This window comes from Pongo abelii, chromosome X, assembly GCF_028885655.2.
Source record: "Pongo abelii isolate AG06213 chromosome X, NHGRI_mPonAbe1-v2.0_pri, whole genome shotgun sequence".
NCBI lineage: Eukaryota > Metazoa > Chordata > Mammalia > Primates > Hominidae > Pongo > Pongo abelii.
Window position 1 is genome coordinate 150794567 of NC_072008.2, and position 13272 is coordinate 150807838.

The following is a 13272-nucleotide window of genomic DNA, read 5'->3' on the forward strand; positions in this document are numbered from 1 at the left end:
GAACATCAGAAGGAACAAACTCCAGACATGCCGCCTTTAGGAAATGTAACGCTCACCACGAGGGTCCGCGGCTTCATTCTTGAAGTCAGTGAGACCAAGAACCCACCAATTCCGGACACAATACCTCCTGTATTCATTAGTTCATAATTTTCATCAATTATGAAAAACTTTTAGGTCTCAATAATCCTTGAATTCCTCAATATTTCTCAATATTATTCCTTTTATATGATCACTATTCTATTTTTGTCTATGATTTCATACACATTAAAATATTTCATTCATATAAAATATAATACCTTAAATCTGCATGATTTGTAAATAGGCATTTCAGTATATTTGAACCTTGATAATAAAAAAAAAGAAAGTGACTTTTTTTATTTACCACAGATCAGGAACCTGTACAGGGACTGTGTGGACAAGGTATGAGACCAGCTTTCCCAAGGGGCTTTTATTGACTCTAAAAGTCAACTTTGATTTCTTAAAAGAATCTGAAAGCACATCATTTCAGTCAAAACTTTGTTAAAATAACCAGTGTCTCCAAAAGTGTCCTATTACAAAAGTAAACAGATTCCTATTGCACTCATGCAAATAATTATATTGCCATCAGTTAAAAATACTCACAGCTGGTTTCCAAATTTTTGATAAATCAGGTGGAAAGAAATATGCACCAAATTTTGTTTATAAGAGCATACATTACTCAATAATTAAAACCTACAAATAACTCTAAAGAAAAGATTTTTTAGCTCTGAAAAACAAAGGATCAACAACGTTGTAAGCAAAAAATCATAGAATGATTTATCTCAGTCTTCTACTAGTTCAGTCTGTGCAAGTAACTCCTGTTTTGCTTGATATTCATGAACATTTCAGCTCTCCATGGGAGTCCTAAAAGTTTTTCTTCTATTCTAGTGTCACAACTTCCAAAAACCTCCATTCAAGAGCACCTGTAAGAGTGTTATGGTTAGACCTTTGTGTCCCAACCCAAAGCTCATCTTGAATTGTAATCCCTGGGTGTTTAGGAAGAGACCTGGTGGGAAGTGATTGGATTATCGGGGTGGTTTTTCCCACCTTGTTCTCATGAAAGGGAGTGAACTGTCATGAGATCTGATGGTTTTTTAAATGGTAGTTTTTCTTGCACTGACACACACTGTCTCTCTTGCCTGCTGCCATGTAAGACATGCCTGCTTCCCTTTCCACTATGATTGTAAGTTTCCTGAGGCCTCTCCAGCCATGCAAAACTGTGAGTTAATGAAACCTTTTTGCTTTATAAATTACCCAGTCTTGGGAATTTTGTTATAGTAGTGTGAAAATGGATGAATACAGAGTCCTATGCTGATTACAAAACCACCTTTTGGAAAGGATAACAGTAAAACAACCATAGATGACAAAAGTCCTAAAACAGTTATAAAGGCACAATTGACAAGGAAATTTGGTCACTTCTGTGGCATACAACAGTTTTACATAATAACCATAATTACTACTAATAACATGTGCTAAGACATAACAGAATCACAGGCATGTCATAGAATTCTGGAACACATACTAATTACACATTTATAGACATATAATCCAAAGAAGGTTAAATACTGTTTCATATTTGACAATATTTCCTGTATGATTTTATGATATCAGATAAGCTAAATATGTTTCTTTTGAACTTCAGGTGACTAATATCAAAAAAGTTTATGAGAACCAAGTAAGAATTTGATTTTGGAAAATTTGTTAAATATAAAAACTTTAAAAAACTTGATATCACAAAATAGGATCAGAGGTCATTGTAAAATAAGTCATTCATTTAGCCAAAATGATAACAAAGATTTCAAAAAAAAAAAAAAAAAGGGTGAAAACCTTTATTCTTTGAGAGAGGAGACTTAATTTCCCAAAAAATAAGCCCTAATAAAAACAACATGAGGACAATTAAATTTCTTTTTAAAATTGTATAATCTATAGAATTTTAATTATTTTGACCATAATACATAATTTCCATAAGCCTTTTTATAACCTTTATAACCTTTTATTAAGAAGTTGTTAATGCTCCAGGAAAATCTTATTAATCTGACACATATGCTGGCCTTCCATCAGTGTGCCTTTGACATTAATGATTAATTTATAGAGAAAATGAACTTATTTTATCACTCGAAATTGGCCCCTAAAATCTCACGTGCCCACCTCTTCTGTGATAGTCCCTGGGCCTCGAGTTGAATAGTTTTAATTTCTAGCCCTGTGTCTCACGAATGTAGTTTATTTTGATTGACACCTTCTACCAGGTCTGAGGTTGAAGTTTTACCTGCTGTCAATGTTTAAGATTTAGATCCAGGAGTCAAAGCCCCATAACTTAATGGCACAAGGCCTTTAAAAGCACATACAGAAAGTCACATGAATGTAATAATCTTAATTAAGAAAACAGTTTTTAATCTTAGTTTTTTTCTAAGCAAACTGTAAAACTTAGTAATAATAACATAAGAATTATTTCAATAAAGTTTAAAGTCTGCTTATGAGGCCAGTTGCCCAAAGGCAAAAGAAAAGACCTTCCGCAGTGTGACTGCTGTTTCCTAGGGGACTCCGTTTAGAAAATCTACAAGTCAAAACTAATGAGAAGAGTATTTTAATTAGTTAGACATACAAAGAGTGTTTCCTGGGTTATAAGTACAAATTTTTGGATTCATAGAACAATTTAAAGCCAAGGGCATAGAATATTGTGTTAGAAATAAACATTTCCTTTAGACCTTAAAGACAAAACGTTTTTAGCATTAGGCCACAACTGGTAGAACAACAACGACAAAAATACCTACAGAATCTGAAAATGAGTTGAAGGCTAGAATTATTATTTCAGGCATTTTAAAAGCGGAGCTATAACAGAAAACAGTGAAATGCAGTAAGTTTAACTTTGTGTGATAAAAAATATACAACATCTTGTAATTTTATTAAGAGTAAAGCAAATACCTTAAGAAAATTTTATTTTTCTAACCAATTATTTAGTGTATAAGTGATTCCTTTTTTAATATCAAAACCTGACCTCTAGAAAGATCATTATAAATAATTTCCCTTTACTTATAGACAACTTGATCATATAAAAGTTTTTTTTTCCATAAAATTTCTTATTATAACTTACACAGACCATTCATGACAGGCTTGCACTTTCCAGTTTGTCTTGAACATTCCTCTTTCTTAAACAGTCATTTTATTCTAGGACAAAAATGTACCATACAAGATCCTTTCTCATGGAAAATTATTTTTCTTTAAGCTTTCTTACCAAAAATACCTCTTAATTTCTATAACATTATTTACATTTCTTTTATTTCCTAGTTCCTTTTTCCTTGTTTTATACATAATCTTTAAATACATTGAATTAGACAAAAATTATTCATTTTTTAATGACTACACTCATTTTTAGAATGTTTTCTTACAATATGTATTTTTTAATTGGAAAATACCCATTAAATGGAATATCTATTATTTAACTTTAGATTCTAAATTATGACAAGTTTTTCTATAAGTATTTATCCCATTACATTTACCTAATTATTTTATTTTTTATTCTTATTTTTTATTAAAGTTAAAAATAACCTTAATAACGTTAGATAATGACTATTACAGTTTTTTTATCTGAGATTACTTTAATAAGAAATGAGAAAAAATTACTTTAATCGTGGTAAAAAAAAAAAAAAACTATGATAGTCATTATCTAAAGTTATTTTCTTGTCAACTATTTTACAGCCTAGAAATTTGAGGTTTTTACCTAAGAACCTTAAGATTAAATATATGGTTATTTTACCAAATAATTTAAGATTTAGCTGTTTTCATTATACCAATATTAATGTCTTATTTTTAAAAAAATTTACAAACAAAGATCATTCTGTTTTGGCTGGGTTTACAGTTTAATAATATTTATGCCAAATTTTGACACCTTATAGTATTTGGCAGGGATAAGTATGAAATAACTTAATAAATGCAAACAAAAATTTATGCTGACAATTCTGAAGACATTTTTAATATTACTTAACCAACAATTGTAACACTAACTTATCAAAGATTTTACTTAAATCCATGAACCTGAAAAGCATTTGGGCTTATTATTTAATTTGTACTCTTTAAGCCAAATTTGCTACCTTGTGACCAAAAACACATAATAAAATATGTGTATGTACACACAAACACACACAAACAAACTCCTACAAAGATCCTATAGCTTTCATTTTTCAGAACTCTATCCATGAGATATTAATACAAACTCACTGGCTTGCAAAAACAATAACAAAAAAACGGTTGGATAAGAAAAAAAAAATGGTTGGATGAAACTGGATTTTATCTCAGTAGGAAAGTAACCACAGACTTAAAGCAGGCAGAAAAGAAAGCAGATAGATAGAGAACGTAGGAACTTTATAGTTGCAGCTTGACCTTTGGGCTCTGGATTTTCCTTGATGTAATTTGCCCAACAGTTTAAAATATGCACAAAAGCAGAACTAATGTGTAACTAGCTGGAGTATTAGAAAATGTGGCATGCCCTTCCATTTACAGAACCGCTTGCAAGTAGTGGCTCCATAAAACCAAACGAGGTGCCCAAGAGGGGCCACTCTCCTTGTCTTTCCTTACTCACAGATGATTTGTTTCCCGCATTTTTTTTTTTCAAAAGGAGAAACTGAGCTGTGGCCTAGGTTTAGTGTGGTGGATTGATATGTGCTGGTTGTGGGTGGGACTCCACAGTGTGTCACTACTGAGTCATTTTTGCCCTTTTACATGTCTTGTTTTCTCCTCCAGAGGTCTAGCACCTCTAGGAGGGCTCAAAGTGCAGAGTGACCAACTCTTATATGCACTTCTTGATTGAGCCTTTTTAAACTAATTATTTTTGGGGTTCCCTGTAGGGCCACTGCAGGTTGCAGATTGTCAACACCCCAAACACTCCCACTTAGTTCCCAGTCAGCCAGGGGTGTCTTTCAGTTGGGAGTAGCAAAATGCCCTTTCTCTTTGGAACTGAAGAAACTCAGCCTCGCATTTATCTACAAAAACAGTTCAGTTCCTCACACAAATGTGCAGACAAGCCGGTCAAGATTAATTTGGGCAGGAAAGGCAATGGAGAAGACTCTTTAGAATGCACCTCCAAATTCGAATTAGAATCCTAAGCAACAGCTTCCTAGGAGAAAAAAAAAACAAAAAACAAAAAACTAAGACTACTTCCTGTACACTGTCCTCAACCACCTTTAACTTTGTAGCTCTTCTTCACCACTAAACATACCAAGGTCAAATCCTCTCACCATACAAGGTTATCTCTGGTACCCCCAAAAGCCAAAGAAGTCAGGTAATGCAAATCCAGGAAAGCAGAGCTTTGAACCCAAGAAGACTCTGCTCATGACCCTTGAAACTCCACAAAGAAAACAGAATACTCCCCAAAGGGGTGAGTTATTGGTTCTGAGTTCTTTAACAAAAAGGCATATGAGACAGGTCTCAATTAATTTAGAAAGTTTATTCTGCCAAGGTTTAGGACCGTGGCAAAGACTCAGGAGGGCATGACGACATGTGTTCAAGGTGGTCGGCACATAGTTTGGTTTTATACATTTTAGGGAGACATGAGATAGGAATCAATATATGTAAGCTGTACGTTGGTTCCATCCAGAAAAGTGGAACAACTTGAAGTGGGAGGGGTCTTTCAGGTCACAGGTAGATAAGAGACAAACGATTGCATTCTTTTGAGATTTTGATAAGCACAATTTACAGGAAAGGTCACTTATGCCTTAGTCTGGCACAGGAAAAAATCAGGTATGCATTTGTCTCATGTAATCAGAGGGAGGACTTTGCGTTCTACCTGTCCTTTTTCCATAAGAAAAGAAATTTCCTTGTGGACAAATTGTGAGGGAGGTACGTAGCTTAAAAAAAAAAAAAAATCTTTGTAGCTATCTTATTTAGGAATAGAACGGGAGGCAGGTTTGCCCGACGTAGTTCCCAGCTTGACTTTTCCCTTGGCTTAGTGATTTTAGGGAGATTTATTTTCCTTTCACAATGTTAATTTAGCATTAAAATTCTGATACAGAAAACAGTGTTTCACTGTGAGGTCTATCGGACAGGATGACCCCACATCCAGTTTAATAGCTGCTATCCCAGCATAATTATGAAGAGCACCAGCTTTCAGTCTCAGTAAAATCCCACTTAGGTAGGTAAATTATACGGTCACATTGTTATTAACCCTAGTATACTCCTTTAAGTTTATTTACAACAGAATCTGGCAAAATGCAGTCTCTGGATTTTATCTTACCCTGCTGATTCCATCATACAGTCAACCAAATATTACTTTATGCACATCTGATTCAAATGGGCAAACTACAAACTCCATGTTCATATTTTTAAAGCCGTTACTCAATCCTAATTTGAAAAGATAGAACACAGGAGAAATCATTTCCACAGGAAAATATCAAGAAACTATGTGCCACACATCCCGGGACAACTGTAGCAGAAATTAGAAATTAAAAGTGTGCTAGTCACGAAACAGGAGCACCCCCAATCCAGTATTCTGGCACCTGCTATCTAGAAGAAGATTGAAGCAACCATTTGTTTTTAGTAAATAAATATTTCAAAAAGCATACATGAGAATTATTATTTTTATCAGCTAAAAAGAGCTCCATAGAAAAATCTATTAGCAAAATAAGTGACAAGTGACAGTGTTTGACAACTTTCAAATAATCTACACTTACATAGTTTTAAATGATAAGTGTATCAGCTTGGCCATTATTTTGATAACAGAATAAAGAATGACATTACTGAGGAACAATGTGTCATAAGAAAAGAGCATAACTCTTACAGTCAGACAAAGCTAGGTTCGAATTTCAGCTTAATCACCTAATAGCAGTGTGGTCTCTAAGCCTCAGTTTCTTCAACTTCAACTATAATATGGAAAATAGCACCTACCAAAATAAGTTGTTGAGAATAATAAATGAGATTTTATTTATGAAGTGTCTAGCATACAGAAAGTATGCAATGAATAGTTATTAATATATTTTATTTACTTATTTATTTTTTATTATACTTTAAGTTCTAGGGTACATGTGCACAACGTGCAGGTTTGTTACGTATGTATACATGTGCCATGTTGGTGTGCTGCACCCATTAACTCGTTATTTACATTAGGTATATCTCCTAATAAAAAGAATTAAGCTAGTTATTAATATTTTAAGAAACACTTTAAAATATCTTACAGATATACATCTACAAAGTTATACCACAGTTTAAAAATTCTTATCAATTGAGTTTAATATAGTAACTCATGGTATCTTCAATAGCCACCTAGGTGTTCAATGACATAGTGATGAAGGAATCATATTTTTTCCTTCCAAGTTCATTATAATTTTTAGTTCCATTACACAAGAGCATAACCACCCAGTAAAAAAAGTTACTTGAAACAATGGATGTATTAACTGGATATTAACCTTCAGGATGCTAAGGACCTAGGTATGCTTTATCTTTCTCTTCCCATTGAATTCATTTAATCAATCAAGGTTTTTTTTGGCAAATTATGGCAACAACTTATATTTATTATGTAAAAATATCTATATTTGGCAATCTTTCATTAAACCATCACAATTTTGACTATTTTTTTGGCTGAAGAAAATAGATTTTATGAAATCATGTTTATTCCACAAGCATCAAATACTTGGACAAAAGTATTACACTGATTGTAGGATAATATTCATGATACATGTATCATGAAATTCATCTAAAAAGTAAAAGAGAATTATAATATAAATGGTGATGATTTGGGCATAAATATTAGACTCTTGAGTACCAAACTGTTCCCTGTTTATTCAAACACTAAATATATGTTACATACAAGAAGTGAGGCTAAGAACTGTGAAGTAGCCTTTTTTTTTTTTTTTTTGACAGCAAGGAATGTTATGTTATTCTTTTTTGAATCCTCAACATCTAACACAGTACTTGGTACTTCATTCTGACAAGTCAGTATATATCAACTGTGTAATTATGTAAGAGAAGTAAAAACAAAATACTGCGAGAGTTTATAGTGGGGAACATTGCCTTAGAGTTTTACAGCTTGAGTGTGCATGTCAGCCTACATACAGTACTCTGATGGTTAGTTTTGTATGTCAGCCTGACTAGGCTACAGGTATTTAATCAAACACTAATCTAGGTGTTGCTGTGGAGGTATAATGATTATTAACATCTCTAATCAGCAGACATTAAATAAAAGAGATTATATTTGATAATATAGGTAGGCCTCATCCAATCAGTTGAAATACCTTAAGAGCAAAACTAAGGTTTCCCTGACAAGGAAATTCTACTTCCTCACTCCTGTCTGAGAGTTCCAGACTTCAGACTTTCAAGCCCCAACAATTGCATTAGCCCATGTCTCGAAAGAAATGTGTGTGTGAGTGGGTGTGTTTCCATAATCCTTTTTGTCTGGAAAGCCTTCAGTGAAAAAATAAACTAACAGCAAAATAGTGCCAGTATTTCACCTAAGCAACCACTAGGCAAGTTCCTTAATGCATTGACTCAAGAATATTTAAGTTTAATAGATATCATTATACCCTAATAATGAATAGACAAAGTAATTTTGGAGCTTGAAAAAAAATACTTTTGAAAAGAGTTGAGTACAGAGGAGAGGGTATCAGGCCGTGGACTTCAATAAACCTCAGTAGAGATTCCAATCTTGTCATTTACTGGCTTAATGACCTTGGGCAAGATCTTAAATCCCTGATAAACCTTATTTTCTTCAATTTAAATTGGAATAATAAAATAAAGCCAACCACAGATGTTTGTTAGGAAGGTTAAACTTAACAATTTATACTTCAAAACAGGTTTATCAAGTATGTGGCATATATAGGAGTTCAATAAATGGTAACTATACAACTAAAACAATTTGAGTTTATAGCTTATAATTGTCATTCGATGTTAAAACAGATACCTCCACAACCTGTGAATATGTGTACACATACATAAGTATGTATATTCTAAAATGCAATTTAATACATGAATTTAACTATGTAAAAAAACCTGCACATGTACCCCTGAACCTAAAAGCTTTTTTTTTAAAAAAAAAAAGAAAAGAAAAGAAAATATAGACATCATTTAACCCAATCATTTGAAACCCTGGCTGGACATCAGAATCACTGAAATGGATTTTAAATAATGTATGATTACAAGGTGCCCCAGCTCTCCTTTCTCTCGCCCTCTCTCCTCCTCCCACTTACAGTTCTGACTCCCACGTGATTCTAATGTACAGCCAATGTTGAGAAGCAATCATTTGATGCATATGGGGAAAGTGAGGTTGGGAATTAATTGGTTCAGTGAAGGTTATGTCTTATTTAGGAGCATTACAACTCTAGCATCCTCCTGTTGGCAACAGAGGACAATATTCTTCTGAGGCTACAGTGAAGAGCCTAGTTTACATTGATGGGGATAACTACTATATTGACTTGCTGTTGACCCATCCACTTTAAAAATTAGCATGCCTCCTTATGAGTTTGCTTTGCTCAATTTATAGACTGGCTCACCTTGAGCAGTTCTACCGCTTCTTTAAGTGCCTGTGGAGTGTAGAGTCAAATAAATTATCTTGCTACTTTCAGTATAGCTGGGCTGTCAGAATACAGGAATAACAGAGCATATTCTTCCTGTCATCAGTGCTCCACTCAACCTTTTAATTGCTTATAATCTAGGGATGAAGCAGTGGAAAGACTGTCTATTGAAAGCAGATAAAGTGTCCCACAGAAGAATGTTAAACATTAGTCTAATTGGCACTGGCCAAAAGTATGACACTACCGCTGTGCAAATAGTGATGGCATTTCCTGGTGTACTTAGCACAGGCCAGAATATTGGCATTCTTTTGCCACAGCAGCACCTTGACCTAGAAGAACACATACAAGTTTTAAAATGTTGGTTTATTAATTTTAAACAGGGACTGCAAACGGATTTAGAAAAAATAAAATACCTAATGTCACCTCTATAATCTAGCGATATGAATGGCTTTTCTATTTATCCACATGCCATCTATCTATACATGTATGCTCAGTGTGCATACAAAATAAATTTTACAGTTATAATTACTGTATATGCAATTTTGAGTTTTACTTTCCCTTCATAAGTATTTTCTAAATGAAGGGTCTGCAAACTCTTTCTATAAAAGGCCATATAGTAGATATTGTATGCTTTACAATTATGTACTCTGTCATAACTACTCACTTCTACCTTTTGTCACACAAAAGCAGCCATACAAGATACAGAAAGGAATGGCATTTGTGTGTTCCAATAAAATTATATTTACAAAAACAGGTCATGGGATTGATTTGGCTCACGTTGGCCATAGTTTGTTGATCCTGTAGTAACATGGTCCTCATATTCACCATCTTTAATGGCCATATAATATTATATTTGAGAAATTAATTTTTTGAGCATTGTTTCATTGCTGAGCATTTCGTTTATTCTTTTTCTCTTCTGTGTATGGATGTTAAAATAAATAATGGGAATTATAAAAAATGTTTTGGTGAGAAATAAATAGTTTATTCTCAGTTTGTACTAGTTTTCTTAACACAAATTTAAATTTGACAGATTCAATGACTAAAGCAAAATGTGAAGAATTTATATTATTTCAAATTGCTCTAATTGAACTGAATTTCACACCATCAGTAACATATAACTGGTTTTGCACAGCTTTGTCAACATCAGATTTTAGTTTAACTGAAGCAAATTATTATTTGAGATGACTCCAAAATCCAACTCTTATAGGTGAGTTATCTATGGCAACAGGATACTGAGTTACTTATAGTTAAGGGGAAGGCAAAGAGTGGGACTAGGTTTTCTGAGCGCCATTCACCACTTCAGCATGCTTCATCATAAGAGCCACTGCTCTCCATAAACTAGCAGAAGAAATTACAGATTATTTTTCCTTCTTTGTCTTAAAACTGTGTCATATTATTCATACCGATTTGCTGTGGCTCATGAAGAAATATCACACACCCTGAGATGTATAAGAATGCGGTGGGGACTTGGATTAGTCAAATATTTTAGTAAGGTCACTTTCATACCCAATGTTCAGAGGTAAAACAGGACTCAACCAGTGTAAGATAAGATATGATAAGCTTTATTTCCAGAATTTAAAGGAAGTCACTGAAGTAAAACTGACTGTGAGATGTAAAAGCCATTGCTAAGGATAGTGAAGTACAAATGTTACTTTTTATTATTTTTATTTATTTAAGCTCAATAGATGCAAATGAGTAGTACCTGATAAATGAGAAAGGTCAGCTTTTGATAAGGGGAATAATATCTCAAGTGAGTCACTTGTAAGATATTCAGCCTTCACCTCTGTCAGCCTTAGTGGATACGGTCCTCTACATCCTTCCTGCCACCTTGCATATTGCCTCTTGTAAAAAAAAAAAAAAATCACCACATTCCACGGATATATCATTAAATCAAAGAACAGTAGATATAACTGCTTCCATGTGAGCCAAACTCAGAGAGTTGAGAAAATAGTTGAACATTTTTGGGGGTCGGAAGAGCACCACAAATTTGATCTAGAAGATACCGGGGGAAAGGAGGCCCTTCACTCATTGGAAATACAGCATTCAGAGGGAAGAATTGTCAACAGGAACTTGGTCACAGGGAAATCCAGGAAGTGGTAAGCAGAGTTTTCTGGAGGATAGATGGAGCACAATTTAAAAACAAAAAACAGAAACAAAAACCAATGGGTAATGTACGACCAAAAAGAGAGCCCAGAGAGCCATCTAGCTGCAGGAATTTGGCATGAAGTTCAGGGTTGAGATTGGGATTCAGGGACAGGGTTCCAGACCTATGTGTGTGTTTCTGTGTGTGTGTGTGTGTGTATGGAGTGGTGGGAACATGCAAAGACTGAGTGAACAAAATCTTTTCTAGGTGACAGGAATTAACCACCTCACCAAGGCTGGAAATGGTCAGCATTAAGAGCAGAGATCAATGGCAAAAGGCATCCTGATTGTGGAGATACTAAGTACTAGAGCCACACTACCTGAGTTCAAATCCCAGCTCCAACACTTACCAGTTGTATGATCTCAGGGAAGTTACATACGCTCTCAGTGCCTCAGTTTCCTCATCTGTAAGAGGGAGAATAAAAGTATTCATATCATAGAACTTTAGTGAGGATCAAATTAGTTTATATATATTTAAATGTTATATATATTTGTTAAAGTTCCTGGCATATATGCTCTATGTGGATTTATTATTATATGCAGCTTCCCGAAATATCTGAGCAAAGACAGACTAAGACAGAATCTGCAAATACAGGTCAGAAGAATCCAGGGTTCCTTACTCCACCAAACCAGTCTCCTGCCTTTCAGTTTCCTGATCAAGTTTTACGTGATCAATGTCAGTTGTCTGTGATATAGTGTGATTATTTGTCCCTTCCAAATCTCATGTTGAAATGTGACCCCTAATGTTGGAAATGGGGCCAAGTGGGATGTGTTTGAGTCATGGGGGTGGATCCCTCAAGAATGGCTTGGTCCCCTCCCTATACTAATGTGTCCACAAGAGACTTGGTTGTTAAAAACAGCCTAGCACCTCCCTCCTCTTTCTGGCTCCTTCTCTTTCCAAGTGACATGCAGGCTCCCCTTGCCTTCTGCCACGAATAAAAGCTTCCTGAGGCCTCGCCAAAAGCAGACGCAGTTGCCATGTTTCTTGTACAGCCTGCATAACTATGAGCCAAATAAACCTTTTTTTTAAATAAATTACTCAGTGTCATGTATTCCTTATAGCAATGCAAAGCAAACTAATTAAGACTGCACGTTACTCTGTCTTCTATCATGGTATGCCCTTTTTCAAACAATGCATTATTGAGCAGACCTCTTTGGTACCTCCTGATGGGGCATGTGCTCAAGTTATAGGAACTAGAAGGTGCATGGTGCTCTTTATTAACCAGGAGCTTGGTGAACAGCATGTTTATAACGGTGCAAAAATGACATTAACACAGTTGTCCTGTTTCGCTGGGTTTCCCTAAAGCCAGTGTCCAGTAAATTTATGTCTTGGAAATTAACCCCTAGAATGTATGAGGAAGAGACCAAGCAGTGAGGTCAAGCAGCCCCCAAATACAAACGGGCCACAGGTGACTTACAATGAAAATAATCCAACCAAAACTGAATCCAGTGTAATTTTGAAGAATTTACCTAAATGTTGAGAACAGTCTCTCTCTTTTCAAACTTTTTCTGACTTGTTTGAAGCAAGTCTCAAAGTGCAAACAGGGAGCTCAGTAATGATTACTGGAGGGCTCTGACAGCATCAGCAAGCCAGAGGTAGATATTTCAGGGGCTGTTG